The sequence below is a fragment of the Giraffa tippelskirchi genome, chromosome 3 (genome assembly GCF_054371585.1).
Source record: "Giraffa tippelskirchi isolate mGirTip1 chromosome 3, T2T-mGirTip1v1.2.pri, whole genome shotgun sequence".
In the NCBI taxonomy this organism is placed as follows: Eukaryota; Metazoa; Chordata; class Mammalia; order Artiodactyla; family Giraffidae; genus Giraffa; species Giraffa tippelskirchi.
The window spans coordinates 40,420,012-40,439,127 of NC_137277.1; the positions used below are offsets into that span (position 1 = coordinate 40,420,012).

The 19,116-nt window shown below is 36.6% G+C and overlaps 1 protein-coding gene across 3 annotated transcripts in view; it reads left to right on the forward strand.

The window, feature by feature from the left end:
* YWHAE (tyrosine 3-monooxygenase/tryptophan 5-monooxygenase activation protein epsilon) overlaps positions 1-19,116 on the forward strand; it is a 35,801-nt gene that overhangs the window by 1,067 nt on the left and 15,618 nt on the right. The gene's annotated exons all lie outside the window — the stretch shown is intronic.

Genomic DNA, 19,116 nt, shown 5'->3' on the forward strand with positions numbered 1-19,116 from the left:
TCCCATGCCTGTGCCTCAGTCTATCGGTATTTAAAAATGATGACTTTCCTGTCTATACGCAGCATTATGACAAATGGAATGACCTGTTGAAAAATAAAGTTTTTTCAAATAACGTTTAGTGACTAATTTTGGTTGACTCCCCTGGCTTAGAATGGGTGTTCTTCCATCATTGGGGATCTTTACCAATCCCAAGGCACTCAGCAGAGACTTGGGTTTTTCTATTAAGAACATAAGGGATCTCGGCAGATCTTGTTTTCTTCCCTCCATTTTTAATAAACGGTTTTATGTACAGATTTGAACAGTTTTTCTTCTTTCATTGCTCCTTTGTTTTTAAAGGTGCTATAGTCATTTTTCAGGACTTTATTGAAATGGTCCTTATGTCTGTTCGGTCAGTCCCAAACTGCTGCTTTTTAAAATTGCCCCTCCCGACTTGGGTCCTCTTCCCCCCATTTTGGACCTGGGTACGTGAATTGACTCCACATCCGTTAAACTAGCATTATCAAAACAAAAAATCATATGGTTTTTATGTTTTTAATGCTGTTGTAGGAGGAGATATGGTTGGATTCAGGTGTCATTGATCTTGAATTAAGCCACTTCAAAATGCTGTGTGGGGACTTTCCTTGAATGCCTTTCGTCACGTGAATAGCCCCAGGGCTAGTCCATGTATGTCATCATTCATTAGGATTTGGGAATTTGAAAATTAGGAGAAAAGACCTTGAACTCAAAATTTAGTAAATATCTCTAAGTTTCGTTTCATAAATCCTTAAATTGCTCTTTGTATTGAACAAGATTCTTGTTAGGAGGCGGAGGAGGATATGATGGGGAAGTACAGCTCAAGGTCAGATTTGTCTTTATTTCAGTATTTAAAAGTCAAAATAACTGTGGGTGGGTGTACTTGTAATGAAAGTGTTTTTCTTCTCCTCTTGCCCCAAATAAGTTCCCCTCTTAATCTATCACTGCCCTTGGGAAGAAACTCGAAATTATATTGGAATGTTTTCTCTTCTGTAGGGATTTAGTCTCTGAGTAAAACTGCTGTGGTCACCAGAAAGGAAAGTTGTGTGTTTTTTTTTTTAAGAACTTGTTTTAAAAACTGATTGGAAGCTCGTGATTGTAGCTTCCGAGTAAGTGACAGTTCAGTGTGAAATCATACTTTGAAATTGAGTGTTGAGCGTTTTTGACCAAAGGCTTAGTTGGTTATTCAACACAGGACTGTAGAGCCACGTCCTTAGCATTGATTAAATGTTAGAGGTGCCCTTCAGGATCAAAAGGTGGTGGTGGGGGTGGGATATAAGATCTACCAGGTGGAGCGGAACTCCTTTGATTGTTGGGCACAAAATTGGAAGGGATTCACTGGAAAGGAAGAAGAGGAAGACAATCATTAGGAATCAGTCTGTACCTGTGTCCATTCCTTAATTGGGTGCAATAATTCAGTTTTGTTTGTGGTAACAAAAAATGATTGCATGGTTTTAGTTATCAAACAATTTATCAAGTATGGGAAAGGTGAAAAATACATTTGACGATTTGGTTTGGAGTAGTTGGGTATAAATATTGGCTTTTCCTTTTGTTTCTGCAGTACTTTATGTTTTTATTTTGCACATTTATGTTGAACCTAATACTTACACTTTTTGGTAGCATCATTAATTCTGTACTGGAGAATTGGAATCGATTGATAGAGACTATTTAATGGTACTGGAGGACGAACTAAGCGGCCTTCAGGAAATGGACAGTTTGGGATTGCAGACAGAAAAAGTACAGAAGTTTGGGGCTAGGGTGGTCGACTTTCAAGATTAAATCTAGCCTTCTGTTACGTAACAACAGTAGTGTCAGGGATAGTTTTTTTTATCATTCATAGCCATATTAAGTGGATCATCTTTTAGCATTCCTGAAGTCTTAATTTCGCATCATGTATATGAAGCATATGAGGGGTAGTGGTGGGGAAATGAGTACTTTTTACATTTTTTGAGAATAGAGGGGTCCGCATAAACTACATTTGGGTTGTAGGGTAGTTGCTGGTTTTGTCCTTTCCTCACTTCTCTTCTCCGTGTGATGATTACCTCCACATAAGGGAGGGGTAAAATTTTGATGGGTTACGTTTGATTCAGTCTGTGATTGCAACACCAGGAATGCATCTATTCTGACTGCTTGAGAGCGCCCCTTTTAAGACACCAGAGCCCCATCTCTGACTTATTCTGAGGGGTGGGGTGCATTTTTTGAATCAACACCTTAATGTCCAGCTTGTTAGGGAAAAAGGGTGGGTAAGTTAACTTAGTAATGAGTTTAAAAGCACAGGCTAATTATCAATCCTTTGACTATAAGTCAGTAATTTTTGCTGTTTCAACTAACTTTATTGAATATGTTTTTTCCTCCTACCTAATCATAAACAGAATTGGATAATGCAGTTAGAAAATTCCTCCTCGTTTTGGTTTTTGTATTTAAAGTAGTTGCTCTTTTGTGTATACTTTTGTGCAAGTACACTATATATAGTTTTGTATATGCACAGTACAGTATTGTGCATATTGGGCATTATTTCAGTCTATTTTGTTGGTTTACAAAACTATGGAATAGGATGAAATCATGAATCGGTGCAGTTTGAGATGGTGATAGGGTAAATTCTTACTGTGGACATTTCTAGGCACTCTTTTCACCTTTGTATGAAAAGGTCTCAATTTGAATTCTAGTATGGGGAAGAACACAAGTAATTGAGCAAATTTTGGATTTTAGTACAAGCAAATCCACTGAAACTCCATACAGTCTTTTCATAGTTGTTTAATAGGGTGGTCAAGGGAGTATGAAATATTTTAAAATTTTCTTGACTTTAATCTGATAAAACAAGTGAAACTTTATCATAGTAAATTAATGTATTTAATTTTACAAATAAGTTTCAAATATTTTAAGAATTTGATCTGAAAGCATCTTTTTTTTTTCCTTTGAAGATCTGTAAGGCTTATTTTGCAGAAGTTTTCAGCCTTATATTTCAGTAAAGTGTGTGTATTTAAACGATAATGACAGGCATAGATAAAGGTTGAAATTTTAAACTTTATAAAATTCTGCACTTATATAGAACTTCACATTTTGCAGACCACCTTCACAAAATTTTTTACTTATTTCATGTAATACTGATGTAGGTAATGTTACTTCTATTTTATGGTTCACGAAAGAGAATTTTGAGATTTAGTGATTAAAAAAATTTTTTTTCTATATCACATGACTAGTTGGCAAGTATATAGCAAAGCCAGAACTTGTCTGTCTGACCTTTAGAGCAGCCAGTACTCTTATTTCTCCTGAGCCACTCACAAAAGACCTATGTGAAACTAAATCAGATGGTGCCTTGTGGGGGAAGGGAGTATTCTTTTTTTTTTTTAGGCAGCTATTTCACATAATATGTCTTGGTATTTGTGACTTGACTAATATCCACTGTAACCTTTTGCTTTCTTTCAAAAACGAGGCACAGTGAATGAAGCTAGAGTGAGGGATTGTAGGTAATTTAAGTGTTGGTATTAAAATTTTTTTGGTTTATCACAATGTCTGTACTGGGATATAACTTAGTGCCATGCATTTCTATAAAGTACTTTTAAAAGGTGTCTGCCCCTCACCCTCGTCTTAATGGATGCAACCCTTAAATTAATGACACAGTCAGAAATTTCGGGGCAGGGAGGTTGGCAAATGATTCACAAATGTTCCAAATAGTAGCTTAGCTAGCTGTCAAACAATCTGTTAAGGGGTGGTGGGAAACAAACAAAATTATATCTACTGTTTTTGAAATGGTCAGTTAACAGTTTGATACAGTTCCATACTGGTATATCAGGGTTGACAACTTGGTTTGTTCAGATAACTTGTACTGTTTGAGCTCATGAAATAATTCAGGCAGGTCACACTGCTAGGAACAGTTTCAGAAGTTCATTTAAGTTTACTAAGTTGTGATAAAAACTGCCATAATAATAAAAGGGTCATTACCATTTATAATATAATCCAAATCGAGATACCTTGAATTGAAGGGATGTGAATTCATAATTGTGCTGAAACGGGTTGTCTTGAGCTGCAAACTTGACCTATGATCATCCTGTGTGTATATTTGTGTATGTATGTGTGCATGTGTGCACTCAGTTGTATCTAACTCTTTTGTGACCCTAGGGACTGTAACCCATCAGGCTTCTCTGTCTATGGGATTTTCTTGGCGAGAATACTAGAATGGGTTGCTAATTCCTCCTCCAGGGTTTCTTCCCTACCCAAGGATTGAACTCCACATCTCTTGTGTCTCCTGCCTTGGCAAGTGCATTCTTTACAACTGAGCCACTTGGGAATCCCATGATCATCCTACTTAAGACCATTTCTTGCTGTGCTGATTGATAGTTGTCTCATTGAGAAATTGCCTAAGCTTTGTCCATCCCTCTACCACCAAGATCTTAGATCTGAATCCCCAGAGTATTGGTTTTCTTTCCAATGAAGTTAACATTTGGCAGAACATTAGACAAATGAAAGGCAAAGTGAAAGCTTTCCTCCTCTCAGTCCCCTTTCCCCCAAATAGGAGCTAGAAAAGTCATGGATATGGTAGTTGCTGAAAATAGAGCTTGCTGGCATACCAACTAGTCAATTTGACCGATAGTGTCAAAGCCAAGTGTGTTGGTTTTATATATGTCTACTTTGAGCTAGACTTGTGTATAAAAATACTTGCCTTAGGTGTTAGCAGCAGCGTCTGTCTGATGTTCAGAACTTTCTCCTCCAAAAAACATTTTTTAAAAAGTTATTTATTTGTCGGTACTAGGTCTTAGTTGTGGAAGAGGGGATCTGTAGTTACAGTGTGCAAACTCCTAGCTGCAACATGTGGAATCTGGTTCCTTGGCCAGGGATCGAACCTGGGCCCTCAGCATTGGGAGCACAGAGCCTTAGCCACTGGACCACCAGGGAAGTCGCCCAAATAACATTTTTAAAGTCTTCACCTGAGTCTTGTTATGACTGTTATGTTTAGAACACCAAATCCTGAATAGTTTAGAAAGCATGATCATTATGCTGATTGCTTTTTTGAAATTTAATCTTGAATTTATTGTCCCTCTTCCAGTGGTCCATTACAGTAGCTGTGTAGATCGGTTATTGATTTGTGATTAGGGCAGGAATTTATCTAGCTAAAGTGGTATGAAATGTTTGTTAAACTCTTTGTGTAAAATTTTAAGGAGACACATTACTATGAATAAGAATTAGGATTTTCATACTTTGGCAGATGTGGTATAGGGCAGAGGCCTTGGAATCATTCTGAATTCCCCATCTGTAGAATGGAGATTAATAGTGTCTACCTTACTTGCTAATTTACAGGGTGTTATGAACTTGTGGGGTTTGTACACTACAACGTATAATTATAAGGTAGTAGTATTAATTGTGAAGACTTTGTATTACCCATTGTCAGAGATGATGTGAATGTTTTTGCTGCAGAACTACATACATATTAGACAATAACCTTCCTTGAGTTATTCTTAGCAAGTGTATTCTCACAGATTTAGTGTCCAAGTTACATTTTTATAAAGGTTTTCAAAATCCTTAGTCTTAACTCTTCTGTAAAATTGCATATCCAGAAGATGAAGGTTGTCCAAATTTATTCTCAAGCAATATAAAGCTGTTTGGCCATTATGAGCTGATGTGTAGTTCTTTTTTGGCCCTATCATGGCATACGCGATTGTTCCCTGACCAGAGATGGAACCTGTGCCCCCTACCCGTGGACTGCCAGGGAAGTAAGAGGGACTTCCCTGGCAGTTCTTTGGTATTAATTTCAGGTTAATATCTAGGAGGATATACTGATCTCCCTAGCAAATACAATACCTGTTGTGTATGGGTTTGAGATGAAAGGTTCCATAGTTGAAAAAAAAAAAAAAAAAGATCAGTGTTAAAAATATTTGCATCTTAACAGTCTCAGGTTACTGACTAGGAAAAATTATTACCAGTTTCATGAGAAGTGATTCTAAAGGCTTAGTGTAAGCCTTGGGCAGTGAATGGGTTCTGATTAAAGAAAGCTATGAATTAATACTACTAAATCCTTGGTGGTTAGTCATTTGAAGATACAGTAGGACTTTGGAATGGCTGTTGTGACTTTCTGTGTTGTAGAAATGTGTCCTGTTTCAGAGTTTGTGTGATTAATTAATTTGCCCATTATGGGCTAAATTATAAATTAGTAAACATTTATGATAGGATTACCATGAAAATTTCAAAACATATGCCCTTTGACTGTAAAAATAACACTTAGGACAGTTATGATTTTGCTTCTATAAGTTTGTCAGAAGGTATTAGTACAAAATTTTTTTGTGTGCAGAGTAGACTGCCCGGCGGGGGGGCCCCCCCCCCGCCCCAGTTACTCTGGGAACTTCCTGGTGTTCCAGTAGTTAAGACCCTGAGCTCCCAATGCCGGGGGCATGGGTTCAGTTCCTGGCCAGGGAGCTAAATCCCACATGCCGCAACTAAGGATCCTATATGCTACATCTAAGACCCGGGGCAGCCAAATAAAAATACATTACTATGAAAGTTAAGATTTGTGTGAAATTCTGCAGAAATTATGGAAAGAGATTTAGACTTGGAGCTCTTTTTTTTCCTCCCCTCCCATGTGTACCTTTGGTCATTTACTTCCGCAGTCTTTTCCTTTCTACCTCTGCCTCCTCTTCACCTCATCTTTTTGGTTCTGCTACAGATAGACATGTTTGCATGCCTGAGGGAATATATTCTTAAATTCTGAGAGGAGAAATCTGTTTTGAGTCGAGTAAGAGGGATTTTTTTTCCCTCTCTGTCAATATTGAGATTAATGGGAGAGAGAACCTTTCTGCAATCAAAGTTGTAAAATCTTTGTAAAAGGGTGTCTTGTTTTTCTACCTACCAGAAACTAATTAGGACTTTAAATTTTTTTAAGGGTAAGTTTTTTTTTTTTATTGGACCGGTTTCATGGCTTATCAGATCTTAGTTCCCCAACTAGGGATCAAACCTAGGCTCTTGGCAGTGAAAGGGGAATTCCCAAGGCTAAAAATTTTTTACTCTTTTTTAAGAGAAGATACGAATTAATTTTAGAGTGAGAGGCTCCTCTGTTTAGGCTGGTGTGTGAATAAGAAAAATGGTACACATTGGAGTGTCAAGATTATAGTGTTTTGAAAAGCCTTAGTATTCAGAGTATGTACCAGGCACTTGGGATTCATCAGTAAACAAAATAGACAAAAAGTCCGTTCAAGGGTCTTACTTTGCAGTGAATCTATAAATGCTTTTATTTTTTAAAATATTTACTTGGCCGAGACAGGTCTTAGTTGCAGCACTTGGGATGGGATCTTTGTGTCATGGGGGACCTTTTGTCAGAGCAAGAGGACTGTAGTTGTGGCTTCAGTTGCACATGGGCATAGTTGCTCCGCGGCATGTGGAATTTTAGTTCCCCAACCGGGCGTCAAACCTGTGTCCCTGAATTGCAAGGCAGATTCTTAACCACTAGACAACTGGGGAAGTCCTTATATAAATGCTTTTTAGAATTACCTTTCTGTTAGCGTGTGTAATTAAGAGTTAATTTGAGTTGGTCAGTAACAACAGTGGTGTTTGGTATAATTGTAGGACATCATATCTGGTGCTGGTTCCTGTCCCATATCAAAGACTTTTGTAGAAAGGTACATTTTTTCTTCATTAATTAACTAGAGTTAAGTGGTATTAACAAAAGTTTTACTCAAAAATTATTATCATAGACTGTGATAATAAAATCCTGTATTAATACCATCTGTTATTTATTGGCAGCTATTGCAGGTGCTTACCATGATCTCAGTCCTCAAAAACAACCCTGCAGAGAAGGTACTACACATTTTACAGATAAATATTAAGAACCTTAGGAAAAGTGACAACAGTAGGGAATCACTGGGGTTCAGCTAGTCTTTTCATTTCCAAGCTGATATTCCACTCACTTTCATATTTGTATGTATGTAAACATTAGTTCAAACCACTTGCTCTATATTGTTCCTTACATTTTAATTTTATGACTCAAAGCTTGCTTTGAACAGTCTTTTGGCTTAATTCTGTTACCTTTCATATAGGAAGAAGACAGAAGAGTATGTAGGTTTGAGTATATTTTCTAGTGAAGAGAGATGAAAGTAGCTATGAAACAGATTAATTTCAGCTGGGGATTGTGTCTGTAACTTCGGGTTTTACTCCAGTCAGCTGAGCTACTGGTTCACTTAATTATATAATATTCATTTTATATAATTTAACATAATGTTTAGTGGTGGTTGGAAGGCCTGCAAGATGAGGCCTGAATATACCCCAAATGACATCAACTTTTAAGGAAGCACCAGGATTAGTGAGGGAGTGTCCGTGAATATTTTCCCTCAGAGATTGGTTTTGCTTTTTTTACTTTAGTTGATTTTACCTATTTCCACTTTCTAGGTCTGTTTTTCCGTCAGGATAATGAATTCAAATTTGCTGTATTTGCAGTTCTTTTAATGCAGCACTGTCACTGTGGCAGAGTAAACTTCTCTTGAAACTATGCAACATAGAGACTCTGGGTATTTTGATCATTTTGGAGAAGAGGTGTATAAAATCCTGCTTTTCCCCCCAAATAACATGAATGGAATTTCATTTTTTTTTTTTTTTTTTGCTAGTTGTCAAGGGTAAAGAGAATTTAGAGCGACTCTACCCTCATTGTTCTTTCCAGATGAGGATTGGTCTCGGTGTTACACTTCACAGTAAAATTCAGTTGTAAGATACTGTTTGGATTTATTTGATTATATAGTGTTAATATGATTCCTTAAGTGTAATCAGTAGAATTCCATTTATTAATTTGGGATTTTTCTTACTGTTTTATATTTTAAAGAAGTGTCTCCTTTCCCATTACCCCTTGTGAGAGTCTTTGTTTCTTTCTAGCTTTGAAATCTTAACTAGTGCTTATTCCTCAATCCCCTAGCTTTTTCATATGGCCATTGAATATGTTCACATGGTATTTTATTTAATCAGGAATCAAGAAATTAAACAGTGTTGAGCATAAGAAAAATACCACTGTTTGTAAATTCTTGATAGAAGACTAAAGCTTAGAAGCTCTAGGAACTTAATGATACAACCTTTCTCTTTATGTATCTTTTCGGTAGATGGCTTTTCAGGTGGGTCTTTTGACCTTGGGTTTTCCCTTTAGACCAGTTGCTAAGTCAAGTCAGTTTTTCCCCTTCCCAACAGTTAATATATACTGTTAATATGGTCCTTCTTCATCTTTTACAACTGCACCTTTCATATGACTTTTTTTTACCTTTCCTTATTTCAGAATTTTTTTTTTTTTTAATATTTATTTGGCTGCACTGAGGTCTTAGTTGTGGCATGTGAGATCTAGTTCCCTGACTAGGGATCAAACCTAGGTCCCCTGCATTGGGAGCCTGGAGTCTTGACCACTGGACCACCAGGGAAGTCCCTCATTTCAGAATCTTACTGCCAACATTTGTTTAGTTCTTTTGTCTTTACCTTTGTCTATTAAACTGCATTGATATTTCCTAGTTTTCTTTCTTCCACTTCTAAAAGCTGATAGAACTTTGGGACACTAGTAATATTCGGTTTAGCAGTTGATTTTAGGTTCTTTATGAGTTTATAGATAGATTCAGAGAATGGTTTATGTGTATTTCATTCAAGTTTGGATAGACTAGCAAATAGACATTTCACTAATCAAGATGTAATTTACACTATTAAAATGAACTTTTTTCCTCATTTTTATTTGACATCAGGTTTTGTCAGCTAAAGAAATCTGAAACTGATTTTTATTTTATTTAAAAGATTTTTTTTTTTTGGCCACACTAGATGACTTGCTGAATTTTAGTTCTCTGATGTATTGAACCTGGGGCCTCCCACAGTGAAAGCACTGGAATCCCAACCACTGGACCACCAGGGAGTCTCTCTATATAATTTTATATGTGATTTTAACTTTGTATCACGGATGTCTTATATCATGAACTGTTTGTAAATATTCTTATTAAATATGTAATGTATCCGATAAACTAATAGGAGTTTTTGGCTAGTATATTTCTAGTAACTGTAGTGAAATGCTTACATCCAAAGTACAATTTTCTGTAATTTATATTATGTTTAGGAGAGATTCTGAGAAGTGGAGTTTACTGGTAAAAAATAAGTGAACCTAAAGCTTTTGACTTGTGTGCTCCCATTCTCTTGGAAAGGATTTTTTTTTAGTTTATAGTGCTACCAACTTAGCACTATTTTTTTCACCATGCATAATTTTTTTCACCATGAAAACTCATGTATTTAAGAATTTTAAACTTCAGTTAAAAATGTGAAATGTGATTTTCCCTATTTTTAATTTTTTAAACTACAAATAAGATACCTTGTTTTATTGACTCTAACGCTCTCGATGCAGCATGCATGTTTATTTGCATAAAGTAATAAAGATGCTAACTACATCATGACATACCATTGATTAAGAAAAGTCTGGGTTTCAGAGATATTGTGTAAAAAAGTTTCCTAAAATAAATACGTATTTATAGTATATATATATAATATGCCACATTTTTTCATTGAAAAGGCATTATATATGTTATTCAGCCATGTGCCTTTTTCCCTTAACAAAACATTTTGAATATAAAAAAGGTTTTTAAAATAAAAATTGGACCATTTCAACCAGTCTAACATGAAAATTTTAAAATTTCTCATTTGTTCACCTTTGTCAGTCTATTTTAAGGAAGGAAACCTTTCTAAGAGATTTTACTGTACAGCCAGGGTCGAGAACCACTAGAATAGGTCATTTTTCAAACATGTCACTGAGTTAGAGTCACTGAGAGTGCTTCTTACGGCACTTGATGTATAATGGAACTATATGTAAGCTTGTTCTGTTTTTTTTCTAGTCTCCTGTAAATGTGTTATCATACTTTCATAATTTAAAAAAATTAAAAATTTAAGGCTTTTGATGGGTACTCAAATGTAATACAGACTTCAGGTATATAGTTGGATTTGACTAGATGACTTTGTAGAGCTCACTTCTTAGAGGCTGTCTCAGCCATTTTTCCAGAGTTAAATATAATAATTATCGAGTCCCTGAGTTTGAGAATATGGGAAATTCTGTGGCAGTACTGCATATTTTTTTGTCTAGTTTTAAAAAAAATGGTCAATACTTATTTTTGAGTGGCACTGCATACCTTATGGATGGCCCTCTGACAATTTTTTCCTCTTACTTTAATGTAGTTTATTGATTTCTGTCACTCTTCCCTGTATCTGCCTCTGTATTTTCATACTATGTTTTGATTAGATGATAGGATTAGGAGTTCAGTTCTCCCTCTTCACAGTCATTCCTAAAGATTTCTCCTATATATCCATTCTTGTACTTTTTTTTTCTTTCATTTTACTTTTTAATCAATAAGTATTTATTTAACATTTCTTAGGAATGTTCCCCCTTATGAATGATAAAATAATTTATGATACCTAATATAGAGGAGTTTACTAGGAGTTTAGTTTTCCTCCTGGAGAAGGAAATGGCAACCCACTCCAGTACTCTTGCCTGGAAAATTCCATAGATGGAGGAGCCTGGTGGGCTACAGTCCATGGGGTCTCAAAGAGTTGGACACGATTTCACTTTCACTTTTAGTTTTCCTAGTTTTAATAGATGAGATACTCATTGGGGTGGATAAGATTTGGATGGTGGGAGAGGGAGATTGCTTCAGATGTATCATCAAAGGTACGATATGGGATGAAGCATATGAGGCCTAAGAATGGAACTGTCTGGGCCAGAAAGAAAAAAAATGAAGCCAGATTATACAAGAGGCCTTATTTATTAGATTTAGATTCTAAGTTCTGCGTGTATTTTTTGTAATGATAAAAAGTTTAATTCAGTAAGAGTATAAAACAATGCACGTAATGCTCCAAAGTGTATATAGTAAAAATTGACAGAACCATGGGAAGAAGTTGACAAACCTATTACTGTATTGGGAGGTTTCAGTAAACATCTCTTAATAAATGGTAAGTCAGGCAGACAAAAACAAGTATAGAAGCTTTGAACAACACAATTAACAAGCGTGAGTGAAAGGACATAAAATATATACCCAGCTTGTAAGAAAATATACATTATTTTCAAGCACAAATAGAACATTTATAAAAATGCATTATGCAGTCATAAAGTAAGCCTCTGCAAATTTGAAAGAGTAATCTTTATAGACCACTGAATTTCAAATTAATTGGTACACAAATCACCCACAGGTCGTCTTTAAGTATAGATTATAACCAGAGGGTTGTGATGGTGGATGGGATTCTGCTTGTTCATAAGCCAGCTGATATCTGATGTTACTTGTCTGCAGACTACACTTCCTGTATGAAGGATTATAGATGATGTTCTTCAACTGCAGCTTCTTAGTTTGAGTTTCTCGAGAAGTGGACCCTGAAACAAAAGATTTAGGAGCCAGTGATTTACTTTGTTGGTGAAGGAAACATCAGTTGGAACGTGAGGGCCAGCTGATAGCCAATAAAGGTGTGTTATCGGGCTAACTACCTCTGTGGGCAGTTGTTACTGAATTACCATGGAAGAACTTTGAAGACCAGTGTCAAACATATGTCTCATAGCCTACTGCATATGTCTCATTGTCTACTGGAAAAAGAGAGAAGTCGGTGCCTGACTTCAAAGGACAGGCTGAGACTCTTATTAGGGACAAATGCAGATGGTGATTTGAAGTTGAAGCCAGTGCTCATTTCTTGATTTCTGAAAATCCTAGGGCCCATAAAAATTATGCTAAATCTACTGTGCCTGCACTCTGTAAATGGAACAAAAAAGCCTGGATGTTTAGCACGTCTATTTACAACATGCTTTATTGAATATTTTAAGCCTGCTGTTGAGACTTACTGCTTAAGAAAAAAAGATTCCTTTCAAAATATTGCTGCTCGTTGACAATGCACCTGGTCACCCAAGAGCTCTGATGGAGATGTATGATGAAATTAACGCTGTTTTCATGCCTGCTAACACAACATACATTCTGCAGCCCATGGATTAAGGAGTCATTTGAAGTTTAAAGTCTTATTGTTCATGAAGATAGTGATTCCTCTGGTGGATCTGAGTGAAGTAAATTGAAAACCATTTGGAAAGGATTCTCAATTCTAGATGCCATTAAGACTAAGTTCTGTGTTCTTTATTTAGCTCATTACTGTGTCAAGTGCTTTGTCAACAACACTCCCAAGTGCTTACATCTTCCTGGATTCCTGTTTGTTTTTTAAATCTTACAAGAGGCAAACAAAGAAAAGGATTTTAACATGGTTTTGAGTTTCTATTAGGTGCCAGGGAGTTTATGATGCAATCTCGTTTTAACCCTCATAACCCAGTGGGTGGTGGCTATCTTCCAAATTGTAGGTGAGGAAACAGATTCATAGAGGTTAAGTGACATAGGTCAAAGTTATATGTAGCTATGACAAGATTAGTAAAAATGATACTGGAATAAAATCAGACCCCTTTGAGAGGCTTCCCAGACTCCTTATTTTGTTTTCAGCATCCTGCTTGTTTCCTGGTACTCAACCCAAAATGTGCTTGTAGATGTCACATTTTTAATTCTGTCTGCTTTAAGCCATTTAAACTTTTGTTTAAAGAAAAATCCCGGGAATGGCTTCCAAATCTTGACCAAACTGTTTACTCGGATTACTTTTTAAATAATTCTTTCTTAATATGTGAAAGATACATGTCATTATTTTGGTCAGTTTTAATGAAAGATAACTAGTGATTACTACTGTAGCTTTTTTATTTCTCTATGAACATGTCAGTGATAGAAGAAGAGTCCTAAAACGACACACATTAGCTTTTATTGTATTTTTAGATATTTTCCACATTATTAACTATTGGAATTAAAAAGATTTTTTGTATTTTTGGCTGAAACATGTGGTTTGTTGGATCTTAGTTTCCCAACCAGAGATCAAACCCAGCCCCTTGACAATTAAAACATGGAGTCCTAACCACGACTGCCACGGAGTTCCCAGTTAAGAATTTTTCAGTAGACTGAGTTACTATTTTGAGTAATGTAAATTCTTACGTTGTGTTTTGGCACTGCATAGAACTCCTTAGTGATTTGGAAGCGCACACATAAAAGTGCAAAAAACCTTTTAAAGTGATGTATCACAGACTTTGTGACGTAGCTGAATTGTTAGTGGTAGAACTAAATTGTCAAATTTGGAAGGGATTTTAATGTTCAATTGCCAGTATAAGTCACTTTTGCTTTCTGAGAATATATTTTGTAACCAGCTTAATCTGATGGGTTTATGAAAATATAACTGTCAAAAACCATGTTCCCTAGGAATCATACTGAATTTGTTTGATGGTTAGCTGATAATAAATACCTGCCCTTAAAATTACCCAAATCAAATTCTTTTCTATGCTTTATGGTACGAAATTCTTGGTGCCAGTAGTGTATTTGTCACTGTGACACAGAAAAAGGGTAGCTTTAGAAAAAATTTGGCTCCATCTGTATATTCCTAAATATTAATGGTCATTGCTACTAAGAAATGAATCATAGAAACCTCATAGAAGTCGTGAGTCCATCACATCATCTGAAAGCAGCATAATAGCTGGACATTCACATAAATAACTTCCTTTTTTGAAAAAATAGATTTGTTTTTGGCTGTGGTGGGTCTTTGTTGCTGCACGAAGGCTTTCTTTAGTTGTGGAGAGTGGGGGCTACTCTTTGCATTGTGGTGGCTTCTGTTGTGGAGCACAGGCTCTGGGCAAACAGGCTTCAGTAGTTGCAGCACGTGGACTCAGTAGTTGTAACACATGAGCTTAGTTGGCTCTGAGCATGTTGGATCTTCCAAGGCCAGGGATTGAACCTGTGTCCCTTGCATTGCAAGATGAATTCTTAACCACTGGACCACCAGGGAAACCTCTCACAAAGGTAACTTTCTATAGAAATGTTGTCATTGGTTTCATGAGATCAGAAGTATCTGAGTGAAGACTGCTTCTTGTGTAAATTGGTCATTTTCTGTGACTCTTCCTTTTTACTTAAAGATCTGCAGTATATGGTAAGTTCCTCTTAGGTTTAGTACCTTGGAAATTTTTTTCCCAACACACTTGCAACTTCTTTTTATCAAATACAGTGACAATTTAACTTGGGACATTTTAAGTTGTTGCTTCTGTTATCATTAACCATAGGCAAAATTTGTTATCTGCATTAATTAATTGCCTGTAATTCCGATGCGGATCTATGCTTTTATAAGTAATGTCTGATTTGACAGTTTTTTAAAAATCTTAGTGTGGTTTCATTGGCTTTTTTTAAAGCTATATTGAATCACTGTGGTGTGCCTTCCCCCCTCCTTCCAGCCTCTTGTACTTGAGCAGTGAGATCATGTGAGTTGTTTTGACCAGTGAAATGCGAGCAGAAATTTTTGTCTGTGTAACTGTGTAGAGGCAGTGACGAACTGTTTCCTCATTTCTTCTGTTTCTCCCCTTGCTTCTTGAACTAGTGAAGCCTGAAGTACCAAATGGTACAGCTTAAAGATGGTGGCCTCTCCCAAACATTTGAGTGAGAAGGAAACCTTTGTTGTGTCAAGGCTCTGAGACTTGGAGAATAATTTGGTTCCCAAGCACACCTGTTCTATCCTTTGGGAATACAGAATTATCAATTGCAGTTCAGAAAGGTTGAAAACATGTTGACTTCTCTTTTGTACTTTCAGTTTTGAGATGTTAAATACATTACATCCAGGCCTCTCTGCTTTCCAAAGTCTTAGGGGAGGCCAATCTGTCTCAAGATGATATGCCAGATTCTGTAAAGATGAATAAAATCATCCTTTGGCTGTTGGGTTAAGTATGACATGCTGTCATATGAAGGGCGTTTTGCATTCATGGCATGCCTCAATGTGAATGAATAATTAAAGGGTATAACACTCCCCCCTTCTGTGCAAGCTTAAGTCTGGTTGAGTTCCTTCTTTTCATCCCTTAATTTCTAAACCATCTCTCTTCAGAACTAAGTATTGAGATTTTAAAGGAGACATTCATCACATTAAGCTCTGGCCAACTGGAGCTCTTTCACCTTAGGGCTTTTAGTTCTTTCTTTGTCCTCAGTCTAGCTACTCTCTAAATATTGTTGCTGACACAAGTCTGGTTTTCTGCTTTTTATTCATTTGGGAACTTCTTCCTCCCCCTAATGCAGACATCAGGTTTTCCTTTGCTGTTGTTCTCTTTCCCTCTTTTAGCCCAGATGACACAAATATTTTTTATGCATATGGTACAACAGCATATATCCTACCATTCCCTGATAATCATAAGATGGTGCTGCTGCTGCTACTAAGTCGCTTCAGTCGTGTCTGATGTTTAAACTGTTGACACTGGGGGCTTCTTTGCGGTCCGTTGGTTAAGACAGCAGGAGTGTGGGTTTGATCTCTGGTCGGGGAACTAAGATCACACACTATGCGGCGCAGCCAAACAAAACAAAACTTTTTCTCAGCAATTGGGAAATTACTTAAGATATTTGCTTTCTCCCCCTTGCTGTTCTCGTTTAGTGAAGAATGGGTTTTTGTGTTGGTGATTCTTTTTTATTTATTGTGTTATCTTTATTTCAGATTTTTATTTTGTAAAGTGTCTGTAAGATAATAGTCATCGTGTGGTAAAGTAAAAAAAACTAAATAGGGGGAAATGGTGGCATTATATTGAAAAGTACAGATCCTACACTGCTACTTCTAATTTAACAGTAGATCTTTCTCTTTTGAAAAAGTATTCTCGTTTAATAGAAACATTAGTGTATCTTGGGGGTGTAAACACTTCTGTTAGTTCAGATGTATATATACAAAATACGTTCTGATAGATCCCAGACTAATTTCAAACAGCCATGCCTGATAATTAAAAATTGGTCTAGAGAGATTTTTGCTGACGTGATTTTTATCATTACAACAAGGTGAATTTTACAGAGTTTTACGATTTGCAGAGGTACTTTGCTTTTTTCCCGTCTGGCTTTCCCCATGATAGTTCTGCGTCACCCCGAGATAACTTTGCATTCTTTCCATTTGACATAGTGATTTGGGAAGCTTGCCTTCATGTAAGCTAGAAATAAATTTATTGTCTTAAGTTCATTCTCATGTTGGGTCTATGGAGAAGTTTCTTTTCAGCACTCCAGTTAATTGAAATTCTGCTGTTATCATCATGTCTGTCATTTGGATTACTTTTCATTAAGAAAGGGGGACTACAGAGTTTGGGACAGAGCTTTATCTTCATTGTGTGTGTGTGTGAGAGAGAGAGAGAGAGAGAATACACAAAATAACAAAATTTACCGTGTTGATTATTTTTAAATGTATAGTTCAGTGGTGGTAAATAAATACATTCATATTTTTGTGTAGCCATTACTATCCATCCCCGTAATTCTTTTCATCTTGTAAAATGGAAACTATCCATTAAACAGTAACTTCACTTTCTCCCCTCAGCCTCGGGCAACTAACATTATACTTTATGGCCAGTTTAAGTATTTCATATAAGTGGAATTGTACAATATTTGTCTTTTTGTGACTGGTTTCTTTCACTTAGCATACTGTTATCAGGATTCATCTCTGTTGTAGCATATTGCAGAATTTCCTTACTTTTTAACAGTCCATTGCAAGTGTATACTATGTTTTGCTTATCTGCTAATTCAGTGGTGGGTTTGTTGATGGACACTTGGTTGCATCCATGTTTTAACTATTGTGAATAATGCTGCTATAAAAATACCCAAATATATCCCTTCAAGACCCTGCTTTCAGTTCTTTTCGGTATTTACCCAGAAGGGGGAATTGCTGGGTCATATGGTAATTCTATTCAGAAATTTTCAAGGAACCACCATACTTGTTTACACAGCAACTGTACCATTTTACATGTCCACTAATAGGACACGGGGTCCAATTTCTCCACATTCTTGCCAACACCTGTTTTCTGGTCTCTTAATAGTGGCCATCCTAAGGGGTGTGAAGTGGTAGGTCATCTTAGTCTTTTAAATAGATAAAGGAAGAGCTGGATTTTTTTCCCTCCTGACTGTCTTTCTGTAAACATACCCTATACTCTAAGGGGCTCTTGATTGGAAATCAAATCTGGTTATTATTTAAAATGACACTTTTCTATCCTCTGTTACAAATTGCTTTGATGGGTTTACTTCCTACCCCCTCCTTTTTTTTTCACCAGCCTGTCACTTTTCCATATAAAAGACAAGTCTATAGCCTTCGCATTCACATACTTTGTGCCTCTTCTGGATAATCTATAGCAGATGAATCCATAAGGCTTCTAGAATACAGTATACCAAATTCTCAGAATATCCCCAAATGCCTTGACATTTGTATTATAAAAGAGTTTTGGTCTTCTTTAGTCATTTCATGTACAGGATTCAAGATCAGATCATATAATATTATGAGTCTCTCCCTAGTCTTGTTAATTGGGAATATTATTTGAATGTAGTATAGGCGTTTACTGCTTCCCAGGAGGTGCTAGTGGTAAAGAACCCGCCTGGCAATGCAGGAGACATAAGAGGACAAGAGTTTGATCCCTGGGTTGGGAAGACCCCCTGGAGGAGGAAATAGCAAAACACTCCAGTAATCTTGCGGGGATAATCCCATGGACAGAGGAGCCTGGAGGGCTACAATCCATGGAGTTGCAAAGAACTGGACACAACTGAAGTGATTTAGCACACGCACCAGGGTAGTCAGTAACAGAGGCAAGCTGGTTCAGTGTAATGGAGTAGGCTGTTACTCAATGAAGGAGAAATAACCTGGAACAAAACAAGCTTAGTATTTGGTTCAGATGTCCTTTGAGTTGTGAGGATTACATATTTCAGAGTTTCTATAACAGTGGTGATTTTCAGTCAGCTACCCATTGTCCCCCAACTATCAAGAGTCCCAGGAATTGTATTTTGTTGCCTAAACCTCATGTACCAAACTCTGCCACCACAAATAGTGATTTGACCATGAATTGCTGTTCTCTGGTTCATAAATTGTGAACATATCTGCTGCAGAGAGATTTGACAGCCTCCCTCCATGCAAGAAATGCTGAGATCTCATTGATAAAAATAGTTGCTGTAAAGGTGATTTCGTGAAATACTAGTTGTGTTTGAGAAGTTTATGTGAATACAACCGGTGTTAATCCTCTGCTGTTGGAGGTTTTAAGGATGTGACTAGTCTAGAATTTTGGATAAATAGAATTTTCACATGGTTTTGTGGGGATAT